Source organism: Corythoichthys intestinalis, chromosome 21, assembly GCF_030265065.1.
Source record: "Corythoichthys intestinalis isolate RoL2023-P3 chromosome 21, ASM3026506v1, whole genome shotgun sequence".
Lineage (NCBI taxonomy): Eukaryota > Metazoa > Chordata > Actinopteri > Syngnathiformes > Syngnathidae > Corythoichthys > Corythoichthys intestinalis.
In genome coordinates, this window is record NC_080415.1 from 11492217 (window position 1) to 11506841 (window position 14625).

Genomic DNA, 14625 nt, shown 5'->3' on the forward strand with positions numbered 1-14625 from the left:
TGCTCATGCTAGTGGTTGTGAGCGGCGTTCATAACTGCGTTCATGGTCAAATACTGGTGTTGTGCAGCAATGAACCAAAATAACTACTGCTGTATACAGTGGGGCATATAAGTATTTAGTCAACCACTAATTGTGCAAGTTCTCCCATTTGAAAATATTAGAGAGGCCTGCAATTGTCAACTTGGGTAAACCTCAACCATGAGAGACAGAATGTGGGACAAAAAAAAAAAAACAGAAAATCACATTGTTTGATTTTTAAAGAATTTATTTGCAAATCATGGTGGAAAATAAGTCTTTGTTCAAAGCCAAAAGTTCATCTCAATACTTTGTTATGTTCCCTTTGTTGGTAATAATGGAGGCCAAACGTTTTCTGTAACTCTTCACAAGCTTTTCACACACTGATATTTTGGCCCATTCCTCCATCCAGATCTCCTCTAGAGCAGTGATGTTTTGGAGCTGTTGTTGGGCAACACGTACTTTCAACTCCCTCCACAGATTTTCTATGGGGTCGAGATCTGGAGACTGGCTAGGCCACTCCAGGACCTTGAAATGCTTCTTACGAAGCCACTCCTTTCTTGCCCTGGCTGTGTGTTTGGGATCGTTGTCATGCTGAAAGACCCAGTCACGTCTCATCTTCAATGCCATTGCTGATGGAAGGAGATTTTCAGTCAAAATCTCTCGGTACATGGCCCCATTCATTTTTTCCTTTACACAGATCTGTCGTACTGGTCCCTTTGCAGAAAAACAGCCCCAAAGCATGATGTTTCCACCCCTATGCTTCACAGTGGGTATGGCGTTCTTCGGATGCAATTCAGTATTCTTTCTCCTCCAAACATGAGAACCTGTGTTTCTACCAAAAAGTTGTATTTTGGTTTCATCTGACCGTAACGCATTCTCCCAGTCCTCTTCTGGATCATCCAAATGCTGTCTAGTGAACCGAAGACGGGCTTGGACGTGTACTTTCTTCAGCATGGGGACACGTCTGGCAGTGCAGGATTTGAGTCCCTGGCGGCGCATTGTGTTACCGATAGTAGCCTTTGTTACTGCGGTCCTAGCTCTCTGTAGGTCATTCACTAGGTCCGGGGTTCTGGGATTTTTGCTCACCGTTCTTGTTATCATTTTGACGCCGCGGGGTGAGATCTTGCATGGAGCCCCAGATCGAGGGAGATTATCAGTGGTCTTATATGTCTTCCATTTTCTAATAATTGCTCCCACAGTTGCTTTACACCTTGCAGATTCAGTCTTATCTGCCTGGTGCAGGTCTACAGTTTTGTCCCTGGTGTCTTTCGACAGCTCTTTGGTCTTGGCCATAGTGGAGTTTGGAGTGTGACTGACTGAGGTTGTGGACAGGTGTCTTTTATACCGATAATGAGTTAAAACAGGTGCCATTAATACAGGTAACCAGTGGAGCCTCGTTAGACCTGGTTAGAAGAACTTAGACCTTTTTGACAGCCAGAAAACTTGCTTGTTTGTAGGTGACCAAATACTTATTTTCCACTCTAATTTGGAAATAAATTCTTTAAAAATCAAACAATGTGATTTTCTGTTTTTTTTCCCACATTCTGTCTCTCATGGTTGAGGTTTACCCATGTTGACAATTACAGACCTCTCTAATCTTTTCAAGTAGGAGAACTTGCACAATTGGTGGTTGACTAAATACTTATTTGCCCCACTGTATGTGACGTCTACTCTTTTTGTTAATTTTTTTCTATGCACCGTAACTCTCACGTAAATCTCGCTTGATATCATCCAACAGAACAGTGATTTACTCCATTAGATCCCCCAAGTCCCATCCCATAGGCTGTGTGAACCCAGGGTGACCATGGGACACCTAGTCCTTATACCACATTCATGAGTTCAGAATTAAGCCTGAGTTATGCTTCTGCGTTGCGGTGACGGCGTAGCGACAATGTAGACCCTACGGCGTCGATGAGCATTCGATATTTCTGCGGCAAGGGAACCCGTTGCTCTGTAATTCACCCTCCAGCCAATAGAGGGGTGTTGCGTTGTGTTTGTGCGGTTTTGGCTTGAAAGGTGGAAAAGCGCTATACAAGTATAACGCCACAACCACCACCACCACTGTTGTCGAATTCCTTGAGTTTTCTTCCAGACAATAATGGCAATGGAGGTGGAACGCTTGAAGGTGGATCTTCAGCTCATCAACATTGAACAACAAATGTTGATAATACAAATGTTGAGGTACAGGCGACGCAGAAGACAGTTGCAGAAGTGGTCTGTCCGACTGTTGATGCCGCACAGAGACTGACAGTCAAATTACGAAATCTAGCATCGAGTGGAAGCCAGCAAGCTGTGTTGTCCAGCGTTTTGTCCGATTTCTTAGCCATGACCTACAACCAGCCATAGCAGATTTCTGGCGGCTATGGAACTTCCATAATTGTGTTGGAAGCCTTGAGGGTTAACACGGTACATAAAAGCACCGAGGCACTCTCAATCAGTGATGATGTATCAAGTGTGTGAACTGTCTGTGGTTGAAAATTAAAAAAAAGATCAAAACAACTCTTTTGAAACCAAACCCGTGCTTTATTCTTCATATACTTGAAGTTTAAGATGTAAATAAGTCACAGACTCACATATGACAAAGTGCTAAAAAGCTGGCAGTTTTTGGCCAGCTGGGTCACCACTTCGTGTGGCCATTCGCTTCCGAACACACATATACTTGTCTCGGAGGTTCTTCGATTTTTTTTTTTATGCATTCGCTGACCTTCAGCCCCGTATTTTCAGCAATCTCCTTCCACGAATTTCTTAACCATTTGGCAATCTTTATAATCTCTTGACGAGACATTGTTGAGGTTGTCGTACTTGCCGACCTCTTCGATGATACTCTCTTCGGATTGGTCCATTTTTGCGTGTAGTACAACAATGTTTGAAAATAGCGGTGATCTCACGCTGAACCGGAAACAACAGTCAGCAAACCAATCACAGTCCATTTGCGTCACGTCACCACGTGTTGACGTGATGACACCTTGTCAGGATTTTGTGGAGGTGCACATCAGGCTACAACGGAGGGTCGTAAATCGGGTTTGCCTTGACGGCGTAGGCCTGCCGCAAAAGCATAACCCAGGCTTTAAGAGCCTCTCCGACAAAACTGCAGATAAAGACATAGGCTAAAAACACTATAAAAAAACAAAAAAACATTAATCGTGGAAAATTATCCAACCTGGCAACTCAGTCTGCCTGAGGCTGTCAGGGTTGTTTTGTTTTGGCAAATATAGCAGCTTTTGCTTGCTTTTATGGCGGCGAATAACCTTTCTTGTACTTTCAGTTGGACTCTGAATATTATCCAAAGGTGCTAAATAAACAAGTAAATATACTTCATGAATATGGGGTAAATAAATGCTTAACAGTACGGGAAAGACGCTGTGAGAGAGAACTTTCCTTTGTGTGCATCAATGACCAAACGTAAGTACATATTCGTTTATTTATAGAACGTTTTTGGTGTTTACAGTCATCCCTCATTTTTTGCGGTCAATGGGGATCAGAACCCGCTGCGATAAGAGAAAAACCGCAAAGTAGCCCCCCCCACACCCCACAAAAATGAGAAAAAAAAACTTTGTTCAATGTATTTATTCAGATTTAGCATTGGAAAGAGATACAGATAAGACATGTTTTTTCACTTTTTTTCCCCAAAGTATAATTAAAAAAAAACATTATATATGTATATATATATATATATATATATATATATATATATATATATATATATATATATATATATATATATATATATTAATAAAACATTTTTGAACACTTCAAATGTAATAATTATCAACTCTTAAACTTGTCACTGTCTCACCGAACTATTTTTAAACAAGAGTAAAGTATAAAAATGCTGATCTATATTAAATGCTTCATTGAGTGAGTCCACTCAAATCCGCTCAAGCTACTCAGTTACACACAATGAGTTGCCACAGCAACCGTTTAACAAGTTAAATGATGATTGACGCATGCAGCACTTTGAAGCTTTGGCTTACAAACATCTGTAGCAAGATCAAACTCAATCATCTGTCAACATCGTTAACTTTAATAAGCAACTGACAAACAAAGAACAGGGAGGGAAGGAGCAAGAGTGAGACTACGTGATCGGCTCAGGACCGCTCATCTGTATTTTTTTTTTTTTAAATCCGCGATAGACTGAGTTTGAAGCGCGATGTAACGAGAGATAACTGTACTTTGGAATCGTTACATTGCCGGGCATTTGTAACATTACGTACAGAACCACAAAGATGCCATTTTTGATGGGGTACAAAATCTGACAGAACACTGGCCCAGTACCAACATTTGAGTTTTACGAATAAGTCAGTACCAATGCAGATTTCAAATTGAATACAAAGATTAATCTGACATAGTTTCAGTGTTTAAGTGGATTAAAGAATTGCTGTCTGTTGTTCTATATCGACTCTGTTAATAAAAGCTTGCGGCAATAATTGGGGAGAAAGAAAGAATTACCAAAGTTCGTCTTTTTAACCATTAACTTTAGTTTAAAACTTGTAATTGTGAACTATGAAATGACCAGTTCATTTTTTAATTTTTGAACTGCAATTTGAACTAGTTCATTTAGAAAAATGAACTTTCTGAACACTGACAGTAGGTTAATAAAAGTTTCTTAATTATCTATTGCATGGTTTACCCCCTATTGAAATGGATGGAAGGATGATTTTTAGAGCAGAGAACTTTGCTGACTACTGTACCTTTGATTAAAAAAAAAAAAAAATGCTATTCAATACCGACCAGTGAATAAAAGCCGATGGTTTGTAGTTTAAATAGCCTCGTGGACATAACTGACATATAATAAGAATGTCTTTTGGGTCCCCATGGATGTCTGCTTAGCACACAAGCTTGAGGTGATGAATGAGTCATCAATTTCAGTTGTGCTTTTCCACATACTACTCCATTTGAATATACGTTTTTATTTTTCAATCTGAAGCATGATTGTCAGCACCACCTTGTAGGGGCGTGAAACTACTGTGGGATTAAGGCACATGAACAGAACATGAACAAACAACGAAATCACCCTTTCTTAAAACTGCCACACCTCCTCTTTACATAGATGTAAACAAACCTAGACAGTTAGACCTCGAGGGCTACTTTGTGTGCTATCCATGACGTCTAGGATGCTAGCGAGTACAAGCACTTGCATCATGGCTTGAAAACAACATAAAACAAAATAAAATCCTTTCGTAAAAGTTAAGAGTTGTCCGATTCTATTGGGTAGCCGATAATATTGGCGGATAAAAGCATTTTAAAATCAATATCCATAATGTCTCAATTTTTTTTTTTTTATGATCGGTTTTGTGCCAATATGCATATTGCAGTGTTGTCATGTCAACTTATTGCCTGCCTGTGTTTCTAGTGTTTTGTCACCCCTTGCTGGCGCTTAGGTGTAATTAGTTTTGATAAATTCCAGCACTTTCTGCTGACGTAATCATATGTTGATGCGAACTAATAGCGAATAGAGAGAGCTAAATAGACTAGCTAACGTGTGCAGCTAGTGTACCATAGCAGTTCTTGCCATCCCACCACATTGTTTGTGCCATATACAAGCATCGCTTGGAAGTTGTAGTCTTCCTTTATTATGTATTCAGGAGCATTGTGTAGTGTATTTGAGATGTGTATATTTCATTTTGTTTGCATTTGTGGTAAAATGTGGTAACATAATTTCATTGCTTGCAAGCTGTACTACAAGTTGCCATTCAAATGAACATGTAGTGTATAGTTTTGCTTCATTTTGAGACTTTATTTCATACACAATGTTTTGTTTTCACTTATTAAAAAATGTATCCGTAGTCTTGTCAAAAGAAAGATTACCAGAGTAAAGCCAATTGAACTTTACTCCAGCATCTGACTTCTCTTTAAAGCCTGATCATTATTAAAGCATCAAATTAATCCAATTAATGGGGGAGTGGATGGTCCTACCCTTGGTCCCGGGGGGATGGCGGTGGCCATCTCGCCATTTCTGCTCGCTGCTTTCTCCTAATAAACGAAACACAATGAACAATCACAATCGGAGTACAGTATATAGCCCCTTTCACAAACATATCCTAGAAAATTCCTGTGTAAGGTGACGCAGGATTTTACTCGTGTTATCGCTTTCACGCATGTAGATATATCCCGGCAATAACGCGGGTTGGACACTTTCACAGGCTTGTCCCGTATTGCTCACTGGTGCTCTTTCAATTTTATAACCCGGACATTACGTCATTTTTGGTTGGGATGGGCTGTCACAGTGTTGGTCAAATCGTAATTTTTTTCCAGAGCCGTTTGTGGGAACGTTCCCGACATCGTAACTGCAGCCAATTCAAGCTCATCAAGACTGTATTTAAGCCCAGGCGATCCAAGAGATATTAACTTGCCGGGCGCCATTCGACACCTCTGCCGCCCTTGTTTTGAAATCCCCTACGTTGTGCTGGTATTTGAGTGTGTTTGATTTGTTGTCTTATTTGCTCTCTGCCTACTGGTTAGGTTAGTAGTGTTAATCCCTGTCGACCTTCTGTCACGGACCCATTGTGTTATTCCCCCTTTTCAGCAATCAAATGTATTTCTGTTTGTATTTAGTAAACCCTTTAACGCATCCCTCCGTTGTTTTTTTAATTGAGGTACAACCTTGTTACCGCAGTTGCGGACCCTAACATCAGCAACAAAATAAACCACACATTTCCAAAGATGGACCATGGACTCTCTTCCTCGGCTCTACGATCCAGTAGCAATTTAATTTTGTTATGTTTTCAATTTAATTTAGATATTTCTAGCTTGCTATGTTGATAATTGTGATGTTTGTTTACCGCTTTCCGTCTTACTGCGAAGAAAGAGGAAGTGTCGATCGGCCCTCCATGATATTTACTTCATCAGCCATCATGCTTTGCCCCGGGAATTTAACGCTTGCTTTCACATAAGCCTCGTCCCGGGACTTCCCCAGGCACTATACTAAGACACGACCCGTGAAATGTCCGCGTAATTTCCGTGTTAGTCGACCCGGGAAATTGCTTTCACATACAAGGGCTGCCCGTTTAAATCCCGGGATTTTTACGGTGTTTCAGTGTGTGTGAAAGGGGCTTATCAAACTCTCATGTGATACATTAAAACGGATCAGACCAATAGGACACTCAGATTCCCATTCTCCATATCAAGCAGCAGAACAGGACAGGTTAAAAAATGTAATACTGGTATAAGACTGTGAAAACGACCTTAATATGGACATGCACGTAGCGTTAAAAAAAATAAAAAATAAAAATAAATAACTAAAGCACCCAGTGGGGCATCACAATACAATTATCCATAATATGTCCAGTCCACAACCGCATATATTGGAATCGGTTTGATATCGGTAGGCTATCGAATTTTTGGAGTTGGACAATATCAGGATATCGGTTAAAGTTATTCTGGAACAACTCAAGTAAAAGTGGAAAAAAACAATCTGTATGTCAGAAGGCTACTACTTTGTTCATAGAAAATGAGTTATAATTGTTGACCAGATAGCAAATGAACATTTTGCCTCTATCTGCTTTTAAGTTATCTATGAAAGAAGGTAATAGGTTTTACCACAGGAATTGTCTTATGACATTCTCTGTCTAATTTTGGCAAAATCCAGCACCATGTCTGCACATGAGTATATGTGTCAGACTGGTCCTGCCAGGTTTCCCCTCCTCCCCAGGTACACTGTATCTAATCAACCCAAACTCGCTGATGCTGGCTCTGTGGAAACATTATCTACTAGTTTGAGTTTGTTCAGTTTCTAACTTAGTTGGCCTGAAGGCTTTGCACTGTTTATTTAGTCACTACCGCCTTGATAATTTCAGCGCTGAATACACTTCAGTAATGAGGCATGCAAACACAGCCTTCTGCATGCAAAAATGAAAAAGAAGTAGTCCCCCCCAAAATTCATATTTACTATTTATTTGACGCAAGCAACATTTCGGCAACCATGGTGTCATGTCAGGTCCAAGGACAGAAGTTGGCGCTAGACAGTAGCTTTGGATGCGATCTGCAGCTGGAAAGGTACCAGCAGGTCTTACGCAAGTGGCTGTGTATTAACCGCGCAGTGGGTAATCGTTTCATGCCCACCACTGCGAAGACTGAGCACACCGTGATGTCACGGACAGCAGGTGCCTTGAATCCATTATAGTGCAGGCAGAATAAGAGACGCCCCTGACTCATCATGAAAAGCAAGGAGGTGGGGAGATAAATTAGGGGACCAAGATCTGGACCGTTTGTCACTTTTTCCATCAGGCCAAGGCCGCAGGTCTGAATGAAAAACACGTTTAAGCCGTAGTGACAGAAAATACCAGTGGCCTTTGGCGGTAGACCGGCTGATGGAAAAGTTGCATTTGTCTGCCCGTGTGTCACAGGAATAAGCACAAACTGACTAGATAATGCCTATTCCTGGGACTAACTTGTTATCTGCAGGATCAAGGTCATGACATATTTGGGGGACTCAATAAAACACGTTCAGTTTGAGTGACGAAATATTCGAAAAGTGGTTGTTAAGATCTGAAGTCTTCCTTCTATGTGGACCTGCAGGTGAAACTATGCCAAACATTCACATGCAGTTTAGTGACAACATCTGTCAATAGCCTGCAGGATCCAGGTTCAGTTGATCTCATGCTAACATTTGTAGTTTGGCACCCTCAACTCTGTACAGACTCACTTTGACAAATGCTTGTATTCATACGGGTGGAGGGCAAAGGCAATAACCACGGTGAATAGGTGCCCAAGGTGAAAGTGTAGCTAGGCGCCCCTCCAAAAACAAAAACATATTTTTTAAAATATTGTATTTTATATAAATATTCTATTTTCACAACTTAGAGGGTGTACGTCCGTCACTGTTTATGGTTCACCCGAAACAAGTAATTAAAGTTTCCGGCCTGTACATTAAAGTCATAGGTGGAAATTGAGGGGGAGTGGGTTCCGGGGGGGGGGGCTAGTGTCTCCCCTGGTGGCCGAAAAATGTCATTGCATGTAATTGACATTCCTATAAATGAATTTAAATGGAAAGTTCAGAAATTTTGACATAAGGCTTAATCTTCGTGTTAGTGGGGGTTTAATCAGTCGGTGGAGTTTATTTTAACAAATTCCGTGCAGTTTGTTGATCTGTATTTTGAATTTACAGTATATGATAATGTTAGATCTCTTAATATCGTTTTTTTATCGGCATATTAAACAGGCACCATTAACTCGTGCAAGCTTCGCCACTCCGGAGCCCTAGAGCTAACAAATAACTGACAAACTGCACGGAATTTGTTGAAATCCACTCTACTGACTAATTAAATTCCCGTCAAAAATTCTGAATTTACTCTTTAACATAAAGACCTAGCTGTTAAAATGTCTATAAAAGCGATAAAACAACAAACAGCTATGAGATAGATATCCATAACTTATTTACAGACACTATTTTTTTTTTTTTTTCCCCATTGTGACGTAATTTGTTTAAAAGGTTGAAATACGCGAGTGGATACTTTTTATTTATTCATTTTTTAAACGAAATATTAGACATCAATTAATGATTTTAAGCTAAAAATAACAGAAATTTTGAATAATAAATATAATTACCTTCTTTTTAATGGCTGGGTTGAAACAAAAGCGATTGCGTGACGTCTGTAAACGGGGTTTTTCAGGGTAAAACAGACAAATTAAAAATTCTTTCGGGGCTTAATGCGCCATGAATCTGCTATGGCAGCATATAGACATATTGTTCTATCATACACAATGGTTCTTTTGGCTTAAAATACAGCAGTTTTTTTAAAGAGGAGTGCTCCTTTGCTGGGCTGCGGGAGGAGGGATGGACTGCGCTGCCCTGCCTCGCCCGGGCTGGCTGGGTGGGGGCCGTGGCCCTGTGTCGGCGCCAGCGTGGCGTCTCTGCTCGTCTGCGTGGCTGCTGCGTGCCCACCGGGGCTCGCGTGTGGCTGGATGTTATTGGGCGCGCTCGGGCGGGGGGTCCCGGTGCCGGGATTGGCGATGGGGCGGCATAGGGTCGGTCGCCAACGGGCTTACACGCACAAGGGATTCACACGATTACTGGGTTCTAGATCACAGGGATGATTTGTGTCCACTCTACCCCCTTCTATCACTTAGCTTATAGTCTCCCCCATCTTCTTCCCCCTCTTTCCCTGGTCAACAGGCCCCCCACATGGTGTCAACCAGAAATACATTTAGCTGACAATAGCACCAACATATTAGTAGTTAGTGTAGTTAGGCGTTCAATGTATTTCTTGTTGTTTTCTGTGTTTCTTCTCTTTCTTCTCTTGTGTTTCTTTTCTTCTGTTCCCCCATACTCCTTCCTGTTCGCTGTTTTGTCATAATAAATGAGGTATGTTAAATGATCACAAAGGGAGTATGTCAGACTCTCAATGTGAAACATTAAAACTGTTCAGACTATCCGGGCACTTAGACTTCCATTCTCCATGTCAAACAGCTGAACAGGACAGGTTTAAGAAAAAAAAGGGCGCAAGAGGAACTAAACAAGAGCAACAAGAGTTTAAAGGCTCCAGGTCATGATCTGACTCACGGTCATAAATTCAGACCGTATTTTGAAAATATTGAGGGTCATTCAATAAATAAGGTGATAGTGGTAGTCTCCCAGCACTGTCACACATTTTCCCCATCGGTGCACAAGCGTCCGTATTCATTCAGCGTAAAAATCTTCGCACTGATGTCCCAGCCACACGCTCACAACACTTTTGACTTCATCATCACTTTCAGACTTCGTCCCATTTTTTGCAGACATTTTTTTCGGCTAAAACATGCGGGACCATACACAGCTGACATTCTCCTATGAATTTCAACTGGTTTGCGCCCTTCAGCAACCAAAAACCTGATAACTGATTGCTGTTCAATCCTGGAGCATGCTTCTTAGTTGGCCATCTTTGTTAATCACTAAACCTATCAGTTTTTTTTTATCTGCAAAAGAAATGAAATCCATGTGAAAAAGATGTAAAACAGGAAAAAGTAAGCTTATATCTGTATTAGAAGTCCTTATACTGAAAATAAATCATCCTATTTATTCAATGACCTTGTAAATTAGCCTATTTTTCATATGTAGCATATTGAAATGTACTTGATATGTCAGAAAATGTCCGGGAAGCATAGGTTGAGTATTTTTTTCCTCCGAATACCCCCCCCAAATTTTGCGCCCCCTCCACTAGATGGCACCTTAAGCAACTGCCTTGCTCGCATATGCTGAGGGCCAGCACTGGAAAAATGCATATATTTTCTTTTATTGATCTGTCATAAGGATTTCCATATGTAGGAGGTAGTCGTTTTGACAAAGTTGTAAAACATCTAGACTTGTGTTAATTCAAACATATTGCTAGAAGTCCCTCTGGCCTCTTTGTTGGGTCGTTTTTTTTGCTTTTTCACCAAGTAACTATCTTTTGTAGAAAGTTCAACAGAGCATACCTCAGCAAATATTTGCTATAATAACTTACAATGCTTTTTAAAGGATACCACAGATAGAAAGACATGTAGTTCTTAAAAGATGAATGTTAGTACGAGTTATAATAATTTGATATTAAAACCCCTCTTAATGTTTTCATTTTAATAAACTTTTTAAAAAATTATAACTAGTAGGTCGCTATTGTTGTTGACGTCGCAGGGCGGTGACATCATATGGGTATGCTGCCGGACTTTCACAGTGTCACTCTTTAACTACATAAACATGTCATCGGTTCTGCCCTTCCAATTTGAACCCGAATGGAACATTAATGAGAAGGACAGCAAAAGCAAAATGAACAGGAAAGACAGGATGAGACAAGTAGCGTTCATGTGTCAAGTTCGCTTCACTCTCCTGCTCTAGTGACGAGAGCAGGAGAGCGTTTGATGTCAAAAACTGTTTGCAGATCTTCACGGTAAATTATTGTGTGATCCAACTTATTCCAATATGATTATGGAGATAGTTAGCATCCAGATCTGTCGTGTGCTTTACTGTGAAACAAAGCAGTTTGATTATTTTTGCTGATAGCCCATGCATACACACAGCACACCAAAATGTTGATGCAGTTTGCCTCCACTGAGACGTTTAATGGCGTCTAATGACGTCTTACCTTATTTTTGTCACGTAAAAGCGCTGTCCAGTTCAATCATCATCCTGCCGGTGTTCTCAGATTTATCAGACTTATCAGATGTTGCTCCTGAAGCTTGCTTCTCGGTGAATAAGCGACACGGAAAATGAATAAATCTATTAAACTAAGTTTGATTGCTGGCTATTCGTATCATTTTCTGCCCAACAGATTATAACGACGCCTTTTGCACATTAAGATCTAAGAGGCAGAGTAAGGCGAGTGGACACAGGCGTTCAGATTTGTAGCTTGGACCGCGCCGTTTGTTGGCATAAGCTTCGGCAACTCCTTCGCAACAAGCAATTGAACATATGTATCATATATTGAAAATACAACAAAAATAATATATCTCTCAAAATATAATGGTCCCAAAAAGAAAAAATGCTTCAATCTGTATTAATGAGGCCCTATTCTCACACAGTAAACAACAATGCAAAGAGAACTGGCATTCAAAAATTCACAATCAAAATAGATATGCAAAATACACATAAAACTTACTCAGACTTTGGTCAAACTCTATTTAAACATTTTAGCAACTCATTTAGCTCAACAAATACACTGGATGGCAATATTTAGTCACAATATACAAACTATGATGCTGGGAGCCATTATTAAGTGTCTTACCTTCACAACATACAATTGAATATAGGGCATAATGGACCTGCACTGGGGAATAAAAGGAAAACTACAGCGTCAGTCAAGAGACAAACTCACTCATTGGCTTGATATCTAATTAATTTAAAACTCAACAGTGACACCTTGTGATGTATTTATATCACTACCTTGTATAGTTAAAGTTATAGTTAAATAGTACACTGTGGAAGTATGGCAGCTTGGTCATGTGACATCACCGCCCTGCGATGTCAACAACAATGGCGAGCTACTAGTTAATTTTTTGGTTCAAAATTTTGCAAATTTTATGAAAACGAAAACAAAGAGGGGTTTTAATATCAAATTATTATAACTCGTACTAACGTTTATCTTTTAAGAACTATATCTCTTTCTATATGTGATACCCTTTAACACATCCAAGAAAATAACTGCTAGTCTTTCACATTTTTTCCAGCCATCGTAACCATTCACAGCTATAATATGTGAACTCCCGTAGCACAAATGTAGTAGGAAACTGTGCATACCCCAATTGCTGTCTTACCTTGAATGGCACCCTATCCGAAACCCTTAATTCAGTGCCCCCCACAACAGGACACACATACATACACTCTTGCTAAACAACAGGATGTTCTAATACTGATTTGTCAGCTTTTGTCCATTAGATGATACACAAACACATGCATTATTGGGTCACTGAATAAATATAAGGCCGCTATCTATCTATGGAAACAAATTCGCAATCGGAAACTTTCCCCACTCACAGGTAACCAGGCAACCGGTGGATGAGTGACTAAGGAAAGGCGGACGGGAGCTGACTCACAGCTGCTGTGACGTAACGGATGTAAAAGGACAAACACACGCACACACAAGTCATGAAACTGCTAGTTTCAGATGACTTAACATCACTCTGTGCAATACGTAGTAGTTGTAATCATCCTTCAATCCACTTTTCATTGCCTCATATAAAGCAAATGTCAAATTCGTGTTTATTAAAAAATCTGAACTCAATGAAGAGAATTTTTTTTTGTTCCGGCCGATCTGATAGTACTCTGCTTGTGTACACTGCTGGCCAAAAGTATTGGCATCCCTGCAATTCTATCAGATAATGCTCAATTTCTGCCAGAAAATGTTCGAATTACAAATGCTTTGGTAGTAATATCTTTATTTATATTGCTTGCAATGAAAAAACAAAACAAAACAAAAAAACAAAAAACAAAAAAAAAATCATTTTACACAAAACAAAAAAATGGGCCGAACAAAAGTATTGGCAACCTCAGCCTAATACTTGGTAGCACAACCTTTAGACAAAATAACTGCGAACAACCACTTCCGGTATCCATTAATTAGTTTCTTACAATGCTCTGCTGGAATTTTAGACCATTCTTCTCTGGCCAACTGCTCCAGATCTCTCAGATTTGAAGGGTGCCTTCTCCAAACTGCCATTTTAAGATCTCTCCACCGTTGTTCTATGGGATTCAGGTCTGAACTCATTGCTGGCCACTTTAGAAGTCTACAGTGCTTTCTCAAACCATTTTCTAGTGATTTTTGTAGTGTGTTTTGGGTCATTGTCCTGCTGGAAGACCCATGACCTCTGAGGAAGACCCAGCTTTCTCACACTGGGCCCTACATTATGCTGCAAAATTTGTTGGTAGTCTTCAGACTTCATAATGGCATGCACATGGTCAAGCAGTCCATTGCCAGAGGCAGCAAAGCAACCCCAAAACATCAGGGAACCTCAACCATGTTTGACTGTGCGGACCGTGTTCTTTTCTTTGAAGGCCTCGTTTTTTTCCCTTGTTGACTCCTTTTCCCAAAAAGCTTTACTTTTGTCTCATCTGACCAGAGAACATTCTTCCAAAACGTTTTTGGCCTCCTCAGTTAAGTTTTGGCAAACTCCAGCTTTGCTTTTGTTTTGCCTGGTATACCAGACTCACCGCTGTTCCAG

At 40.2% G+C, this 14625-nt stretch overlaps 1 protein-coding gene across 5 annotated transcripts in view; it reads left to right on the forward strand.

Annotated features, from left to right (window-relative positions):
• Positions 1 to 14625, forward strand: part of LOC130909208 (glutamate receptor ionotropic, NMDA 2C-like) — a 164628-nt gene that overhangs the window by 7890 nt on the left and 142113 nt on the right. The gene's annotated exons all lie outside the window — the stretch shown is intronic.